This window comes from Phodopus roborovskii, unplaced genomic scaffold, assembly GCF_943737965.1.
Source record: "Phodopus roborovskii unplaced genomic scaffold, PHOROB, whole genome shotgun sequence".
In the NCBI taxonomy this organism is placed as follows: Eukaryota; Metazoa; Chordata; class Mammalia; order Rodentia; family Cricetidae; genus Phodopus; species Phodopus roborovskii.
Window position 1 is genome coordinate 1,987,200 of NW_026126566.1, and position 16,509 is coordinate 2,003,708.

Sequence of the window (16,509 nt, forward strand, 5' to 3'; positions counted from 1 at the left end):
CATCTGTAAAAGTGTAAATATGTGTATGCATGTGTGTGTGTGTGCTTGTGTTAGTGTCTATATAGATCGGTGCATACGGGAATGTTTGTTCTTCTAAATTAATTTCAGAACCCCAGGCAGACCTGATGTTCTCAATGCTGTGCAAAATGCTGCTTAAAGTTAGTTTTGTCTCCAATAATAAGCCAGAAACAGAGGAAAGTGGTTATCTAATACTGCTTAATGGACTATTGTACAGTGCACAATGTCATTGTAATTGCTCTGTAGTTAATTTGAGGTACTCTGCATTTGTTCCATCTATGGATATGTTAATTTCCTTCACAAACATTATCGTCCCTCATGTGTAAATCCTCTGTCTGAGAAATTGGACATTTGTATCACAGCGGGAGCCAGATTCCAGACAGCACTTCTGCAAATTGCTTACTGCAGGTGAGGGCTTCAGGTTTCTTCTATTTCTTTTTTGCTTCATCTAATGTATGAGAGGAATAACAAATCTTTTCCCTCAGTGGGAAGGCACAATGCTATTTTCAGAATAGGTGATTTTGTGAATATGTAAATAGTACTTCAATATAACACTTTATGATTCTAGGCATACATAGAGGAGAAAGTTGCATTCAAATATTGAGTGATATCCCAAGTTTCTCTATCCAATGACTGATTTTTCCAGTTAATACTTCTAGAAAGTAATACTTCTAGAAAAAAATGGACCCCAAATATCATGAATTTTCTAATCAGAATCCCAGAGGTGTCAAATGTCATATCTAAAATAATGAATCTTCTTTATAGCAGACAGTGTGTTGTGTTATACCATGTACACTGCAATACACTGTGGAAGTTCTGAGGGTTATTCAGCATTAAAAATGCACACAGTAATAACGTTCTATGCAATCAACCAAATAAGACAAAATTAGGGATACTTCCACATTAACAGTTGCCATAACTTAAGAGTTAGCAATTTAGGAAAATTGTCAGTTTGAAAACCAAGCAAAACAGAGTATTTCACAGACTTCCCTCAAACGATAAGAGTAATCGTGCATATAGCTAGTATCTTGTGGAAGTTGATGATTCTCGAATCTGTAAAACTTCTGAAACTGTCTCCTTCATGATCATCTGTGGAATTCTCTCAACACAGTGAGAGAAAAGTTTGAATGTCAGGCTAATTCAAGGCTTTCTCAGAGGACCTGATGAAAGGACAGAGGGAATCTCACTCTGTCTTTGCCCAGAGGTAGACTTGGCATGATCTAAGCTGGGACTTGGGCTAGGGATCTGAAGGAGGTTTCAATTCCTGGGAACGTGGCTCTTTCCCCTGAAGAAACTAAATTATCAGTCTGAAGGTCTGCATGCTAGGCCCTACATCCCTCTTATGAAAGATTGTTTGATTAGTTTCCTGCTGACTTCAGCCAATTTTTCCCATGTAAGTTGTATATAAGTTGCTGTATTTTATTTGTTGTTGTTGTTGTTGTTTTCCAAGAGAGGATTTCTCTGTGTAGCTCTGACTGTCCTGGAATTTTCTGTGTAGACCAGGCTGGCCTGGAACTCAGAGATTCACCTGCCTCTGCATCCTGAGTGCTGGGATTAAAGGTGTGGGCCACCACTGCCCAGCTGATCAGCTTGTACAAGATCTTAGGCCTCAAACTTTCCTATCTTCCTTATTTCCTCATCTCCTGGTCTTCTCCCTCAGTAACCTGACACTGAAGAATAACCTGGTGGTCCAGATCACAAACTCTCCAGGGAAATCACCCTCTCTCATATTCTTCCTGTCATTTGTTAGGTCATCCATATAGAAATTTAAAATTCCCTTCCTCAGTCTCTGTATATAACCCTGAGATGAATGAAGGAATCTAGAGAGTAACTTCCTCATGATTGACAGATCTCTAGCAAGTTTCTTCCTCATTCTGTACTCAAGCTGTATCATCAGGAGATGCTTTGTGTCTCCATTGTTTCTTTCTCACCCCCATTGTTAGAGGTACTAATTTGAACATCACAAAATCTCAACAGTATCATTATGCTACCTTGAATGGTAATCCAGTATCCTACTATTATCCCTAGCTTATCAGATGAGCAGGAGTCACCCATAGCCTTGAAGAATATAGGATAAAACTATGAGTAAAGAAAGTGAAAGAATTGTAAAAGTTCCAGATAAAAGGCCTGACAGTTTTAATGCAATCAGTGAATACACATAAACACACCTTTATATTGTCTTGACTATATAATCAAGCTTCTTCAAAGGCTTCACACTGAAAACAAATAAGATAGTAGCACCCCTGGATGATATGATGGATTTCTATTGAATATAGATTATCAGCATCTAAAAGTATAACCTTATACAATCTATTTATCTTTAATCATATACAGAGATTGATACTAGCAATTCCTTCAAATCTGCCCTCACTCTGGTCACCAATGTGAATGAAATGCCAGCCATTAGACACCAGAACTGTGCTGAGTCTAGAGTCAGCTATGGTACCAAATTGTTTCTGTTCATACTTCATTCTAAATAATATAGCAGCTGTTATCAAGGGTCTTATAGTCTGGAGATGAAATGACAGTCTAGAAATGGGCAATGAAAATAACAAATAGTTCAAAAACCATGTACTACCTTTATAAGTAAATTAATTTCAAAGATGGTAAATTACACTCTACTATATCCTTATAATAAAACACTAATCATATATATAGATAATATAGGAAATAGTTCATTAGAGAATAGTCAACTCATTACACAATAGAGAATATATTATAAATATTACAATTACAACTGTACTCTCTTTTTTTGAGAGAGGGTTTTTCTGTACCTTTGGAGCCTTTCTTGGAACTCACTCTGTAGGCTAGGCTGGCCTACAGCCTATAGGCCAGGCTGTCCTCGAACTCACAGATATATGCTTGCCCCTGCCTCCCAAGTGCTGGGATGAAAGCTGTGTGCCATTACCACCTGACCACAATTGTATTCTTATTAGCTTTACTATTAAAGCAGAGTGCTAGGTGCATAGCAAAAAGTATTATATTAGTTATCATAACACTAGACTTGTCATGTAAACTTTAAAGTCCAACAACCAAAATTCTTAAATGAAAGACTATTTGAAACATTGAACATTAATTTTTATATTCAATTTCTGGGATTATAGCTTTACAATTACCCTCTTGCTGCATAGTACCAATACTTTGTACTAATCTGCACAGATCTGTAAAGTACCAGACATGGAAACAACTTCATTATATAATTTCTATGACATGATCACAGACAATCAAAGTCTATAGTTACATTGTCTTTTCCTTAACAAAAGTTTTATTAATGACTGATATATATGACTGCATTAATTCAGGGTACTTTTTCTTCAAAGTAAATTTCTTCCCTTTAGATAGAATGAGGAAATAAAGGCAAAGTACTTTGACTCATGGCTGCCTGTGTTTTTTGAGGAGAAGCTGTTGTTCAAAGTATATGTTTTTAAAGAATAAATAGCAAGCACATTTTTGTTTTCATCACTTTCAGCATTTACTTCCCATTCAAAGCATCATAAAATCACAAGTAGTCATCATACTGATGAATATTTCACAATTTTTACAGAATAGCAATATAATGAGCTTAGTAACAACCAAGAGAACACCACTAGATTCTACCAGCAAAAATGATTGCATGCTTGAGAAGACTATAGCAAATGCTAAGAGTCCACAGATGACAGCCTAGACTACTATACCCAGCAAAACTCTCAATCATTATAGATGGAGAAAACAAAATATTCCATGACAAAACCATATTTACATAATACATATCCACAAATTCAGCCCTACAGAAAGTTCTGGAAGGATAATTGTAACCCAAGAAAGTTAACCACAGTCATAAAGACATAGGCAATAGATAATGCCACTTTAGCAACAGCCAAAAGAAAAAGCAGAGCAAATCTACTCACAATACCTCTGCCAGCAACAAATCCAAAACAAGAATTAACAGTCAATAGTCCTTAACTTTCCTCAATATTAATGGTCTTAACTCACATATAAAAAGACACAGATAACAGAATGGATATGAAGACAGAACCCATCCTTCTGCCCCATGCCAAAAACAGACTTCATCTTCAAAGACAAACACTACCTCAGAGTAAAGAGTTAGGAAAATATTTCCCAATCAAATGTACCCAAGAAGCAAGCAGGTGTAGCTATCCTAATGTCTAACAAATTAGACTTCAAACCAAAATCAATCAAAGAGATGAAAAATGTCATTTCATATTCATCACAAGAAAAAAAAATCAATCAGGACAAAGTCTCAATTCTGAACATCTATGCCCCAAATACAAAGGCACCCATATTCGTAAAAGAAACATTTCTAAAACTCAATTCTCACATAAAACCTCATACACTTATAGTAGGAGACTTCAACACCTCACTACTAGACAGGTACTAGACAGGACCACAAGACAGAAGATTATCAAAAAAAACAAAAGAACTAACAGAAGTTATGTCCCAGTTGGGTTTAAGAGACATCTATAGAACATTCCATCCAAACACAAAATATTCCAACTTCTCAGTTCCACTAGGAACCTTCTCTAAAATTGACCTCATACTCAGCAACATAGCAAACCTCAACAGATACAAACAAACTCATGGAAACTAAAAAACATACAATTGCACCATCCTGGGTCAAGGAAAAAAAATAAAGAAATTAGCGACTTCCTAGAATTCAGCGAGAATGAAGACACAACATACCCAAACTTATGGGACACTTTGAAAGCAGTACTAAGAGGAAAGTTCAGTGCACTAAGTGCCCATGTGAAGAAAATGGAGGATAATCACATTAGAGAATTAACAGCACAACTGAAAGCCTTAGAACAAAAAGAAGCAAACTCACCCTGGAGGAGTAGATGCCAGGAAATAATCAAATTGAGGACTGAAATCAATAAAGTAGAAACAAGGAAAACAATACAAAGAATCAATGTAACATTTTCTTGGTGTAATGTAATGTAATGATTTTCTTGGTACTTCAAGAAAATCAACAAGATAGCCAAACTTTTATCCAAACTAACCAAACAGCAGAGAGAGATCATGCAAATTAGCAAAATCATAAATGAAAAGGGGACATAACAATAGACAGAGGAAATTCAGAGACTCTTCAGGTCATACTTTGAAAATCTGTACTTTACAGAATTTGAAAATTCAAAGAAAATGGACAACTTTCTGGATAGGTATCACTTGCCAAAATTAAATCAATAACAGATAAGCAATTTAAATAGACCTATAACACCTAATAAAATAGAAGCAGTCATCAAACGTCTCCCGACCAAATCAAGCCCAGGGCCATATGGCTTCAACTTGGAATTCTACCTGAAATTCAAAGAAGAGTTAGTACAATTACTCCTCAAATTGTTCCATACAGTACAAGCAGAAGGTTCATTGCCAAACTCTTTTTTTTTTTCATTTTTTTTTCTTCTTATTTTACATATCCATCCCAGTTCCCTCTCCCTCCCATCCTCTTATCCCTGACCCATCCCATTCCCCATCCACTCCCCATGGAGGGTAAGGCTTCCCAGGAGGGATCATCAAAATCTGTCAAGTCATTTGAAGGCTACTAGAGTATTCCTCCATGGGGAATTTGCTCCCAAAGTCCTTTTGTGCATCAGGGATATATCCTGGTTCCACTATCAGAGGTCCCATAGACTGACCAGGCCTTCTCACTGAGACCCAAATTGAGGGGATGTGGGTCAGTCTTGTGCTAGTTTCCCAGCTATCAGCCTAGGGTCCACAAAATCCCCTTTGTTCAGGACAGTTGCCTCTGTGGGTTTCTTCAGCCTGGTCTTGACCAATTTATACATCATTTCTCCCTCTCTGCAACTGGAATCCGGGAGTTTGTCTCCAGGATTAGCTGTGGGTGTCTGCTTCTGTTTCCATCAGCTCCTGGATTAAGGGTCTAGGGTGACATATAAGGTAGTTATTAATCTCATTATCAGGGAAGGAAATTTAGGGTAGCCTCATCACTATTGCTCAGATGTTAGTTGGGGTCATCATTGTATGTCTCTGGATATATCCCTAGTGCCAGATTTCTCTCAAACCTGTAAGAATATTAAGAGCATAAAAGGAAAAGGGCCAAGAAATATATAAAGGCTGACCTATCAGAATTAAACCTGACTTCTCCATGGAAACTCTGAAAGCCAAACATTTTTTGTATGTATGTTTGTTTGTTTGTTTGTTTGTTTTTTGAGACAGAGTTTCTCTGTATTGCCAGACAACCAAGGAAATAAAGAGGACCCTAACAGAGACATATATTATCCCTCCCAGAAGGGGAAAGGAAAAAGATCTCCTGAGCAAATTAGGAGCAGGCAGGGTGGGGCAGGAGAAGAAGTTAGGAGAAATAGAAGGGGAGAAGGGGAGGGGAGAGGATATCATGAGGGAGCAGGACAATTGAGTTGGGGCAAGAATAGAAAAGAACAAGAAAGGATATACCATAATAGAGGGAGCCATTATAGGTTTAAAGAGAAATCTCACACTAGGGAAATGTCCACAGATCTGCAATGATGACCCCAACTAACAATCTAAGCAATAGTGGAGAGGCTAGTTGAAATGCCTTCCCTAATGAGATTGATGACTACCTTATATGCCATCCTAGAGCCCTCATCTAGTAGCTGATGGAAGCAGAAGCAGACACCCACACTGAGCTGAACTCCTGGAATCCAGTTGCAGAGAGGGAGAAGTGATGAGCAAAGGGGTCAACACAGACTGCAGAAACCCACAGAAACAGGTGACCTGAACAAGGGGGAGCTCATGAACCCCAGAATGACTCCTGGGAAACCAGAATAAGACCAACCCAGACCCCCTGAATTTGGGTCTCAGTTGGGAGGCCTGAGAATTATATTGTACCTCTGATGATAGAACCAGGATGTATCCCTAGGGCAGGAACGGACTCCAAGTGTCCATTCCTCATGGAGTGGTACTCCCTTAGCCTAGAGACATGGTTAATGATTTGACAGACTTTGATGATCCCTCATTGAAGGCCTTACCTTCCCTGAAAAAGACAGCACTCAAATCAATGACAAAGTTTCCTGTCCCAAGAAACTAAAAAAATTAGAGTCACTAAGATCCAATACAAGCAGAAGATTAAAAAAATAAAAATAAAACTAGGGCAGAAATCATTAATCTCAGGAATAAGAAACTGCTACATAAAATCAACAAAACCATGATATAATCATAAACATGATGATGTAAGCCAGATTCAGTCTTCTGGTCACTTCAGGAGAACCAATCTAGAGCTCAGGAGATGGCTAAGTCAGTAAAATGGCTGCCTCTTATGCATGGAGACTTGAGTTTTATCCTCAGAATATGTATCAGAATATGTACATTGTGTGTACACTTATAATCTAAGTGCTGGAGAGGTGGAAGAAAGGGTGTAGTCCAGGGGCCTCTGTGTCCAGAAAGCCTGAAGGGAGATTCCCAAGTTCCCGTAAGAGACACTGGCTTAAAAGGTGGTTTGTAACACCTGAGCAATGGCATAAGATTGCTTGCACACAGGTGTACTGATATGGACACATTCTCTGACAAAGATACCAAAAACAGCCAATGTTAACAAACTTGCATCGTTTAAAGACAATAAATCAGCAACTGTCTTCAAAAATCAGAAAGCATTAAGGCACTGATCAGTTTCTTGGTGGACACTAGGAAATCTTGAAAAGGACAATTAACCAATCTTTTACAATCTCTTGCAAAGAATCAAAGCAAAGTGAATGTTTTCTAACTCAATCTACAAGGGCACCTCAATACCAAAATCATTGCTACATCTTATTTTTAGCTAAAAATAAAAAAAAAAACCCAATTAATTAATAGTAAGAAAAGGCTTTTGACAAAATTCAATCTCCACTACTGAATTTTTTTAAAACTCACAGAAAATCCAGAATCCAGAAGGGAACTTCCTCATTAAAAAAGAAAAAAAAAAAAAACAGGCTATGGTGGCATACCTCTTTAATCCCAGCATTTGGGAGGCCGAGGCAGGAGGAGGATATTTCTGAGTTTGAGACCAACCGGGTCCATAGAGTTAGTTTTAGGACAGCAAAGGCTACACAAAGAAACTGTCTCAAAAAAAAAAGTTAAAAAAATAACCTTCAAATCTACAAGTATTATCATTAAGATGGAAACCTGAAGCCTTTAGCAATGGTCAAGAACCTGGAAGAGATAGGACAGACCCTCTCTCTCCAGTGTTCAACATCACACTGGATATCTTAGCTAATGCACTGTTACACAAACAAGCTGAATGGTAGTGGGACTGTAAAATATAACAATAAAATTTGCTTGCTTGACAATAACTTTCTTATGTAGAAAGTCTTAAATAATTTTTCAATAACAAAAATGAGAACTAGAAGCACTTATGAAAGATCTGTAGGCATAAAGTCTAAAGGACAAAATGGCAAATGGAAGGTGAAATATAAAGTATGCTACAGTTTATATTAACATTCTCCAAATGAAAAACTTTGTTATAAAGCAGCCTGACAGACTACAGCCAGGATTTCTGAATCTTCTTCGAATCCCCCATGACAGCGCCCCTTACCAGCAGGAAGTAGTTTGGAAAGAACAACATCCAAATTCCCAAATATTGTCTATAAATGTTTGTTTTCATTTAAATGTACTTGGTTATATAAAATAAATAAATAAATAACTAGAGAAAAAGAAAAACTTTGTTATAAATATAACAAAGTGTGTTTAAGATGTATGTTAGATAAAGCTCAATGCTGTCTTTAAGTAAGTCCCATGAAGAAACTATTAATGAACATTAAAAATGAGCTGTAGAGGTACCAAATGATGTAGAGGAACACTTCTACTAATAGAGACCTAATGTCAAAAGGCTACAAATTACTACATAGTTCTGACTACACGGCATACTGGAAAAGGGAACTACAGGCAGAGATTCATGATTGACAGAAGCTAGTGAAAGAGGGATAATGGAGGCAGAGTACAGATGACTTTTAGTGCACCCATGCTATCATGTATGACACCACAGCGCTGAAGACTTGTCATTAAACATAAGCCAAGACTGACAGGATACATACCCCCAAGGGTGAGCCTAATGTAAACTCTGCTCTTTAAGTGACAGTGTTTCAATAACCAATGTTCAATGATCTTAACATGACACCACTATGATGAGGAACATGGTAGCAGAGGAGCAGGTGGGCATGGACAGAAGGCCTTTATGAAACTTTTGTGTTTCAAACTGAGTTTCTATATATATATATATATATATATATATATATGAAACCTTTCTAAAATTATTTTTATAAAATCAAAATATAAATATAGAATTAAGTATAGAATTAAAATAAGTTTTAATGTGACAAACAATATGCAGTCATTTTGTTAAAGTTAATATATACTGTTTGGGTGATAATTAATGTATCTTCATCATTTGCTTTCAAGAGAATGAAGTAAAAACATTATTGATAGTATGATACCAAGGCATTTCAATTTTTGACACTCTTCTTGTGATGGAAGTCATATGCTCCTGAAATTTTTAGTTCATGTGGCTGTTAGCTGAGTGAAGGTACTAGTTTGCAGTACTACTGCAAAGTCAGTCATGTTTCATTTTTAACAGGCTGGTGAATGGCAAATATGCCTTAAAGGAAAGTCATTCGTGATGGACACATTATTGACAAGCTTCCTTTTAAAAATGTATACTGCCATGAAACATTTATACATATAATTATAGAAGATAAACACACACAGACAAACTCCTGGAACATAAGCAAGCATGTGTGTTGACAGCAAGTGGACCAAACAATACAGACGGAACCAACAGTTTCTATTGCAGTTATGCAACACTACATCGAATAACCTCACAAAGGACAGAATCTCTAACAGAGTTATCCTGTGCCTTGAATTTCTTTTGTTTTGTTTTGTTTTCCACAAAAGACATGCCCCATATTTTCCCAAAAGCCAGTTGACGGACAAGAATAAGAGTCATGAATGGTGAGCTGTCAAGGGAAAGTAGCAGAGATGAGAAATAAAGAAGACAAAAGCAAAAACTGGGACCAGGGGCTCTTGCATAAGCTGATGACTTATGCCAAGCTAATTTAGCACAGTGTCTTCCATACTATTTGCAGTGGGGAAATGGCCAAGGTCCACAGAGAACCAAGTCATACTATGTTAGCAAAGAGACCACAGGATACTTCAGACACAGCTGCCTAATGACTGATAACCACACCCCAGAGGGAAGAGTCAGATCCCCAGAAACTGCAACCTTGACTGATTCAAGACCTAGATTCCAGGCCCAGAGTAGATCTTGCCATGTCTTCTCATAGACAGAGACACAGTAATAGCATTCCCTTTGACCTTCCATTGGGGCCTCTGAGAAATCCTTGAATGGGTTTGTCTTTCATAGCCAGTCTCTTCCAAGTCATTAAACACTAGCATACTGTTAAGAATGATGCATTGTTTGGATAACTTAGTTATCATCAGTGAAGTGCCCTTAGGACAGGTGTTATTCCTGAGTAATTTAAGAATATGAAATAGTTTGTAGCTAATTTGTTTTATAATTACTTTGCTCTTTATAGAGAAGTAAGCATTATCTGTTTTAACATATCTTATCATGTAGTTGCAGATAGCTTTTAGGCACTAAAAATCCTTTTAAAAACATGTAAATATATAATCAATAATAAGAATTTTGACTTATCTCTTATATGGGGCATTAATTTTACTTACTGGGCAATTTGAAGCCTATTAGCAAGAAATATCCTTATTGACTCTTAAATGACAAGGAAGGTTGATTTTAAGAGTCAAGAAAAGACCAAGCTACACAATTGTCACCGAGATGCAGAGGGCCTAGATCGGGCACATGCCAGCTCCCTAGTTGTCTGTTTAGAGTCTGTGAGCTCCCACAAGCTCAGGTCAGCTGTCTCTGAGGGTTTCCCCATCATGATCTTAACCCACCTCTTGCTAACACAATCTCTCTACCTGCAGTGCTTTGGATGTGGATCTCTGCATCTGCTTCTATCAGGTACTGGATGAAAGCTCTCTGATAACAAATATAGCAGTCACCAATCTGAAGCCCTCTGCATCTGGGTTACAGTTATATAGCTTGGTCTTTTGTGGAACCCCTAGAAGTGGGACCAGGACCTATTTCTGATGCATGAGCGGACTCTTTTGAACCTATTGCCTATGGTGAGATGCCTTGTTCAGCCTTGATGCAGGGGAGAGGAGCTTGGTCCTGCCTAAGCTTGATGTGTCATGCTTTGTTGATTCCCAAAGGACACCTTACCTCATCTGAGTGGAGACAGAGGAAGAGTGGATAGGGGCATAGAGGAATTTGGGGGAACGGGAGCAGGAGGAGAAGAGGGACAGGAAACTGTGGTCAGTATTACAATAAATAAAAAAAAAAAGATGAAAAAAAAAAGAGTCAAGAAAAGGTATATTTACCCCCTTAGATAATTACTATCTAATGACCAAAACATTGCAACCTTGATTTTGGTTCACTAATTGTGTTCATATTCATTTGTATTCGTATTCTAATTTCATTTTTCTTGCAGCAATAAGACATCAGGCAGCATAGGGAATGATTCCACCTACAGTAGGCTGAGTCAGTTAATAATCAAGGCAATCTTTCACAGAAATACCCTCAGGCTAGTCTGACTTCAAAAACCGAATGCTATTCTCAAATGTTTTTGGACTGGGGCTATTTGACAGCCAAAACTAACTAGAACAATTGTGAAATGTGAACAGCTGAACAAAATTTAAAGCATAATGATAAGTCACCTCTGTTTTATAATCTTGTCTAAACACAGCTATATTGAGTATAAATAGATGCCATCTGTATAATTACAGGATGGATGCTAAATTGCTAGGAACAGACACAGTGAAGAAATTTATATTGATGAAAGTTCTATCTAAACTGTTCAGTACACAGTCAGAAGGAATGTTTGGGATAGCCTTCTGGATGAAAGACAAGCCCTCTTTAACAGATATACCTAGCTAAAATTAAACTATTATTTATTAGCTGAAAAAAGAGAAAGTTCTTAATAACAACAAGATTTATATTTGGGGAGGCTCAATACTAAGGCAGAGCTGAATGGCACAAACTTGGCCTCTTCAATCTTTTCTCTTGCTATCTCTTACCATGGAACTCATCGTTAATCCAAATAAGCACCACATTTGCATTTTAAATAGAACCACTTGGTGATATTTCAAATCATCCAGATATTCACATCCTTTCATTGAGTTGTTACATAGCCACTGGTTTTCATCACACACACACACAATGATTATGAGTTTTGAGTTACTGAAGACACTAAACTTCTCTGTACTTTACTTCCTTAGGCCATATAAACACTCCCCAGTGTGCACAGAATCAGCCATCACTTTCCCACAACAGTTATACTCAATAGTTGTTAAATATGAAGTCTAATTGAGATAGCCACCCATAGGATCATGGGTAAATCCTGTTACATTCTATCAATGGGATTGTATTCAGCACTAAATATAGAAGAGACCGGGTCATGAGACGACATTGGAGACATATAAGCCCATGTTACTGAGTGAAAAGGCTGGTAGGAAAAGGCCTCAATTAGAATGCATGAATTCTAGAAGAGGCAAACTGGAGTTTTCCAGTTCAGTGACAGTTGGGACTGAAGGGTAGACAGCAAGGAACAAGTGGAGCACAGATGGTTTTCAGTGCAGTGATGTTTTCCTGTGTGACACCTTAGTGGTAGACTCTTGTCATACATTCTTCAGATCCACAGAGCACATCAGCAACTACAGATATAAATACAAATGATAGAGGTTGACTAACAATGAGCCAATGTCAATTCATTGATGATGACAAATCTCCACCCGATCAGGGATGTTGACTGTGGAGGATGCTATGTATATGTATAAGGGGTGAGGATATGTGGGAACCCCTTAACTTCTACTCTATTATTCTGAAAATCTAAAACCCCTAAAAATTACTCTCACAGCAGGAAACCTAACCAGCACATGAGGACTCATCTCCCACTCGATCCTCTAATCCTCAATATAATTCTTTACTTTTGAACCCTCCAGCACCCCTTGCCTGGAGCTCTAATTCATGAAGAACACATTCCACATGCACCGTGAGCTCTTCTTTTGTATTTGTAATTCCTCTTTTCCCATCTCAAATAAGTATTTTTTATAAAACCTAGCCCAGAGCTAGACTTACAGTGATTAAAATATTCTTGTGAATTAATATATTCTAATACTAGCTTAATTGAAGCCTAATGGAGTATACAGATTGTTAAGCTACAGCTTAAAAGAAGAAAAAAGGTATCTTTTCAGAGACTATCTGGCTGCTTCAGAAGAAGTAATCCTGCTTAAGAGGCTGAGATCCTGGTTCCTATGGGGTTTTCTCTTGTTAATCTTCTTTGCAATTCCACAGCCTCATATTTAAGGTTGAGAATCAGGAATTGCTTTGAGCCTACACAAAGCACATTTAGAAATGTATTTGGAGAGAATACAAAAAATGATTGTAAATCAATTGAATTACAATCATGTATATGAAACCAGGACTACTGGTTGAGTGCATTCAAGAAAATTAAGAGTGTTTATGCCTACTAGAGCTAAAAGTGGCTGAGCAGAATTACCTGAAATCATATTATCCTACTACCTCATAATTTCTCCCTTACTGGGAATAAGTTTGGAAACCAAATTCATACTATGTATTAGCAATTCTCTGGGTTGTCCATTTTCAATATGATTCTTAAGTTTGTTGAATTGTATGAGAACTTACTTTCTCTCTTTACTAATCTTCAATGTCCATCAGTACCAGATGCCAAAAATCTTTGCTAGAGCATTGTAGTATTTTTTTTAACATTTTCTTATGTGTAGACAGTTGGCTAGCCCTAAAATCTAATGGTCAGGGCACTTTAAGACATTACATTTATACCAGGATCCTTAAAACTTTATTCACATGTATATATGTTTAGTACTGGAAATTAAACTCAAGTCCTCACATGTGCTAGGCAGATGTTTTAAATCTAAACTATGCTTTCAGCCCTAAAAAATAACTAACCTACTCAGGAGCTACAGATAAATGTCCACATTACAGAACTTACAGATAATAGAAATGTTTGCCTCAGAGTTATAGAACCTAGGAAGTTTAAAATCAAAATATCATCATATCAGTTTTTAATGAGAGCTTTTCTCTACTCCCAAAATGCTATGAATTCATAAGTAAAACAGAATTCCATGACAATTCTTTACAACCTCTGTTTTTTTTTTTTTTCATTGTTTCTGCCCTTTCTTCTACCATATTGTCTGAGCCTTCAAGATATATCTCTTTGGGCCTTTTTTTTTCTCTCACTCATGGTTATGATTCTGTATCTTCTTAATATCCCAAAGAACTCAAACCCTTTAAACTTAATCTACTACTGAAAAATTTTAGACTAGTTGTAGGCAATTTTGAACACTAGTTCAAAATGGAAGCAATTAATTGGGCTTTTTTATATTTTAGAGCATATTTGTGTGTGTATGCTGTACACAATATGTGTAGGGTAAATGTGTCTATGTGTTGAGGACAGAAAGCGGTCTCCTCCTCGCTTTGCTGAACCTGATCACTCAATTTTTCTTTGTTAGGCCAACACTCAGCAAGTCCCTGTCACCATTTCCCTAGTTCTGGGGCTGCAGGCAATGTGTGGTACTACACTTAGCTTGTTCTGCATTCCTGGGATTTGAACCCTGGTCTCAATGCTTGTACACAAAGCACTCTTTTTTATTTCAGTTTTTTTTTTTTAATTTTTTAATTGAGCTATACATTTCCCCCACTCTTTTTCTCTCCTCCCTCTCCATTTCCGCCATTCTTCTCTGCACCCCATGTGCCCAATTTATTCAGAAGATTTTGTCTTTTCCCTTTCCTAGGCAGATCCATGTATGTCTCTCTTAGAGTCGTCTTTGTTACCTAGGTTCTTTAGGGTTGTGGCCTGTAGGCTGGTTTTCCTTTGCTTTATGTCAAACATCCACTTAGGAGTGAATATGTATTATATTTGTTTTTCTGGGTCTGGGTTACCTTTCTCAGGATGACTTTTTCTAGTTCTGTCTACCTGCCTGCAAATTTCAAGATGTCATTATTTTTTTTACCACTGAGTAGTACTCCATTGTAGAAATGTACCACATTTTCCTTATCCATTCTTTTGTTGAGGTTGGTTCTAGGTTCTGGATATTACACATAATGCTACTATCAACATAGTTGAGCAAATGTCCTTGTGCTGTGAGTGTGTATCCTTTGGATGTATACCCAAATGGATCAAAGACCTCAATATAAAACCAACCACACTGAACCTCATAGAAGAGAAAGTGGAAATAGCCTTGAATGCATTGACACAGGAGACCACTTCCTGAATATAACAGCAGTAGCACAGATACTGAAAGCAATATGAATATATGGACCTCCTGAAAACTGAGAAGCTTCTCTAAAACAAAGCACAACTCGGTATTGAGTTACAGCACCCAGCAATGTAACTTGGTAGCTAGTTATAGACAGAAGTGCATAGCTCAGTTGGGACTGTGGAGATCCACACATAGAGGTTCATTGCTGCCCTACTGGGCAAACATTTACTTCACCCATTACGATGCCCAGACAGTATTGAACAGGGAACTTCCAAACGCACATTTTCGCTGGACAATTCTTAAATCCTCTGACATTTGATACTCTTACATGTAATTAAAAGCTAAAATTTTCCATTAATGAATGTCAGAGGATAAGAGAGGGTTGCAAAGTATAAGGAGAGGTTTTGTAGAGAGCATGAGATGCTCTTTGAGGCCAGGGGACTCTTGTGTTGGCATCCACTATACTCCACTACACCCCTGAACAGTCATGTATTTTCTGTTTATGCTTTGCCCATTTGAACCATCTTTTTTCTAAAATCTGTTCATGAAAGGGTTTATCAACTTCTAAGACCCATTCCATGGGTCCTCCCTATGAGAGCATAGGTGATTATCTTATTCCTGAATCATGTTCATAAGGATAATGAGGGAGGGCTCTGAGATGTTTCAAGAGTTCAGGTAGCAGACCAATCTTCTCCATAAATATTATGCCCCTGAGTTGCAGGTTATGTGCATGCCCCATGCTTACAAGAAGATCACAGCATGGTTAACTAATTGCCAGATTTTTTTTCAAAATATATGCCTAAATTAGGACGTCAGTTGACTATTGTAATAATTTAGTTTCCAGGTTATTATGTAAGGATTCAGGATATATATATTTACAGCTTTGGGTCAAATTTAGTTTAACATATTTAAAATGTTTAATAAAAGTGAATATTGCCTCAATATTGTGCTATATATTTTGCATATGAAACATATATTCCCCTATAACATTCAATTGAACAGACTAGCCTAAAAATATTAAAGCACACAGTCTCAAAACAATCAATTAAATTGAATTAAGAAAAATAAACCACTATAACTAATTAAATGGCTAGACAAATCCAGTAATATTATTAAATGTCAATAAGTACCTAGTATGTGCATTTTATGTATCAATTAATATAAATTAAAAGTAATTAAGAAACTTAATATCATTTATTTTTAATAAGGCAC

At 37.1% G+C, this 16,509-nt stretch overlaps 1 protein-coding gene across 2 annotated transcripts in view; it reads right to left on the reverse strand.

Moving 5' to 3' along the window:
• The window catches only part of Rit2 (Ras like without CAAX 2), a 301,478-nt gene that overhangs the window by 120,971 nt on the left and 163,998 nt on the right, over positions 1 to 16,509 (reverse strand). The gene's annotated exons all lie outside the window — the stretch shown is intronic.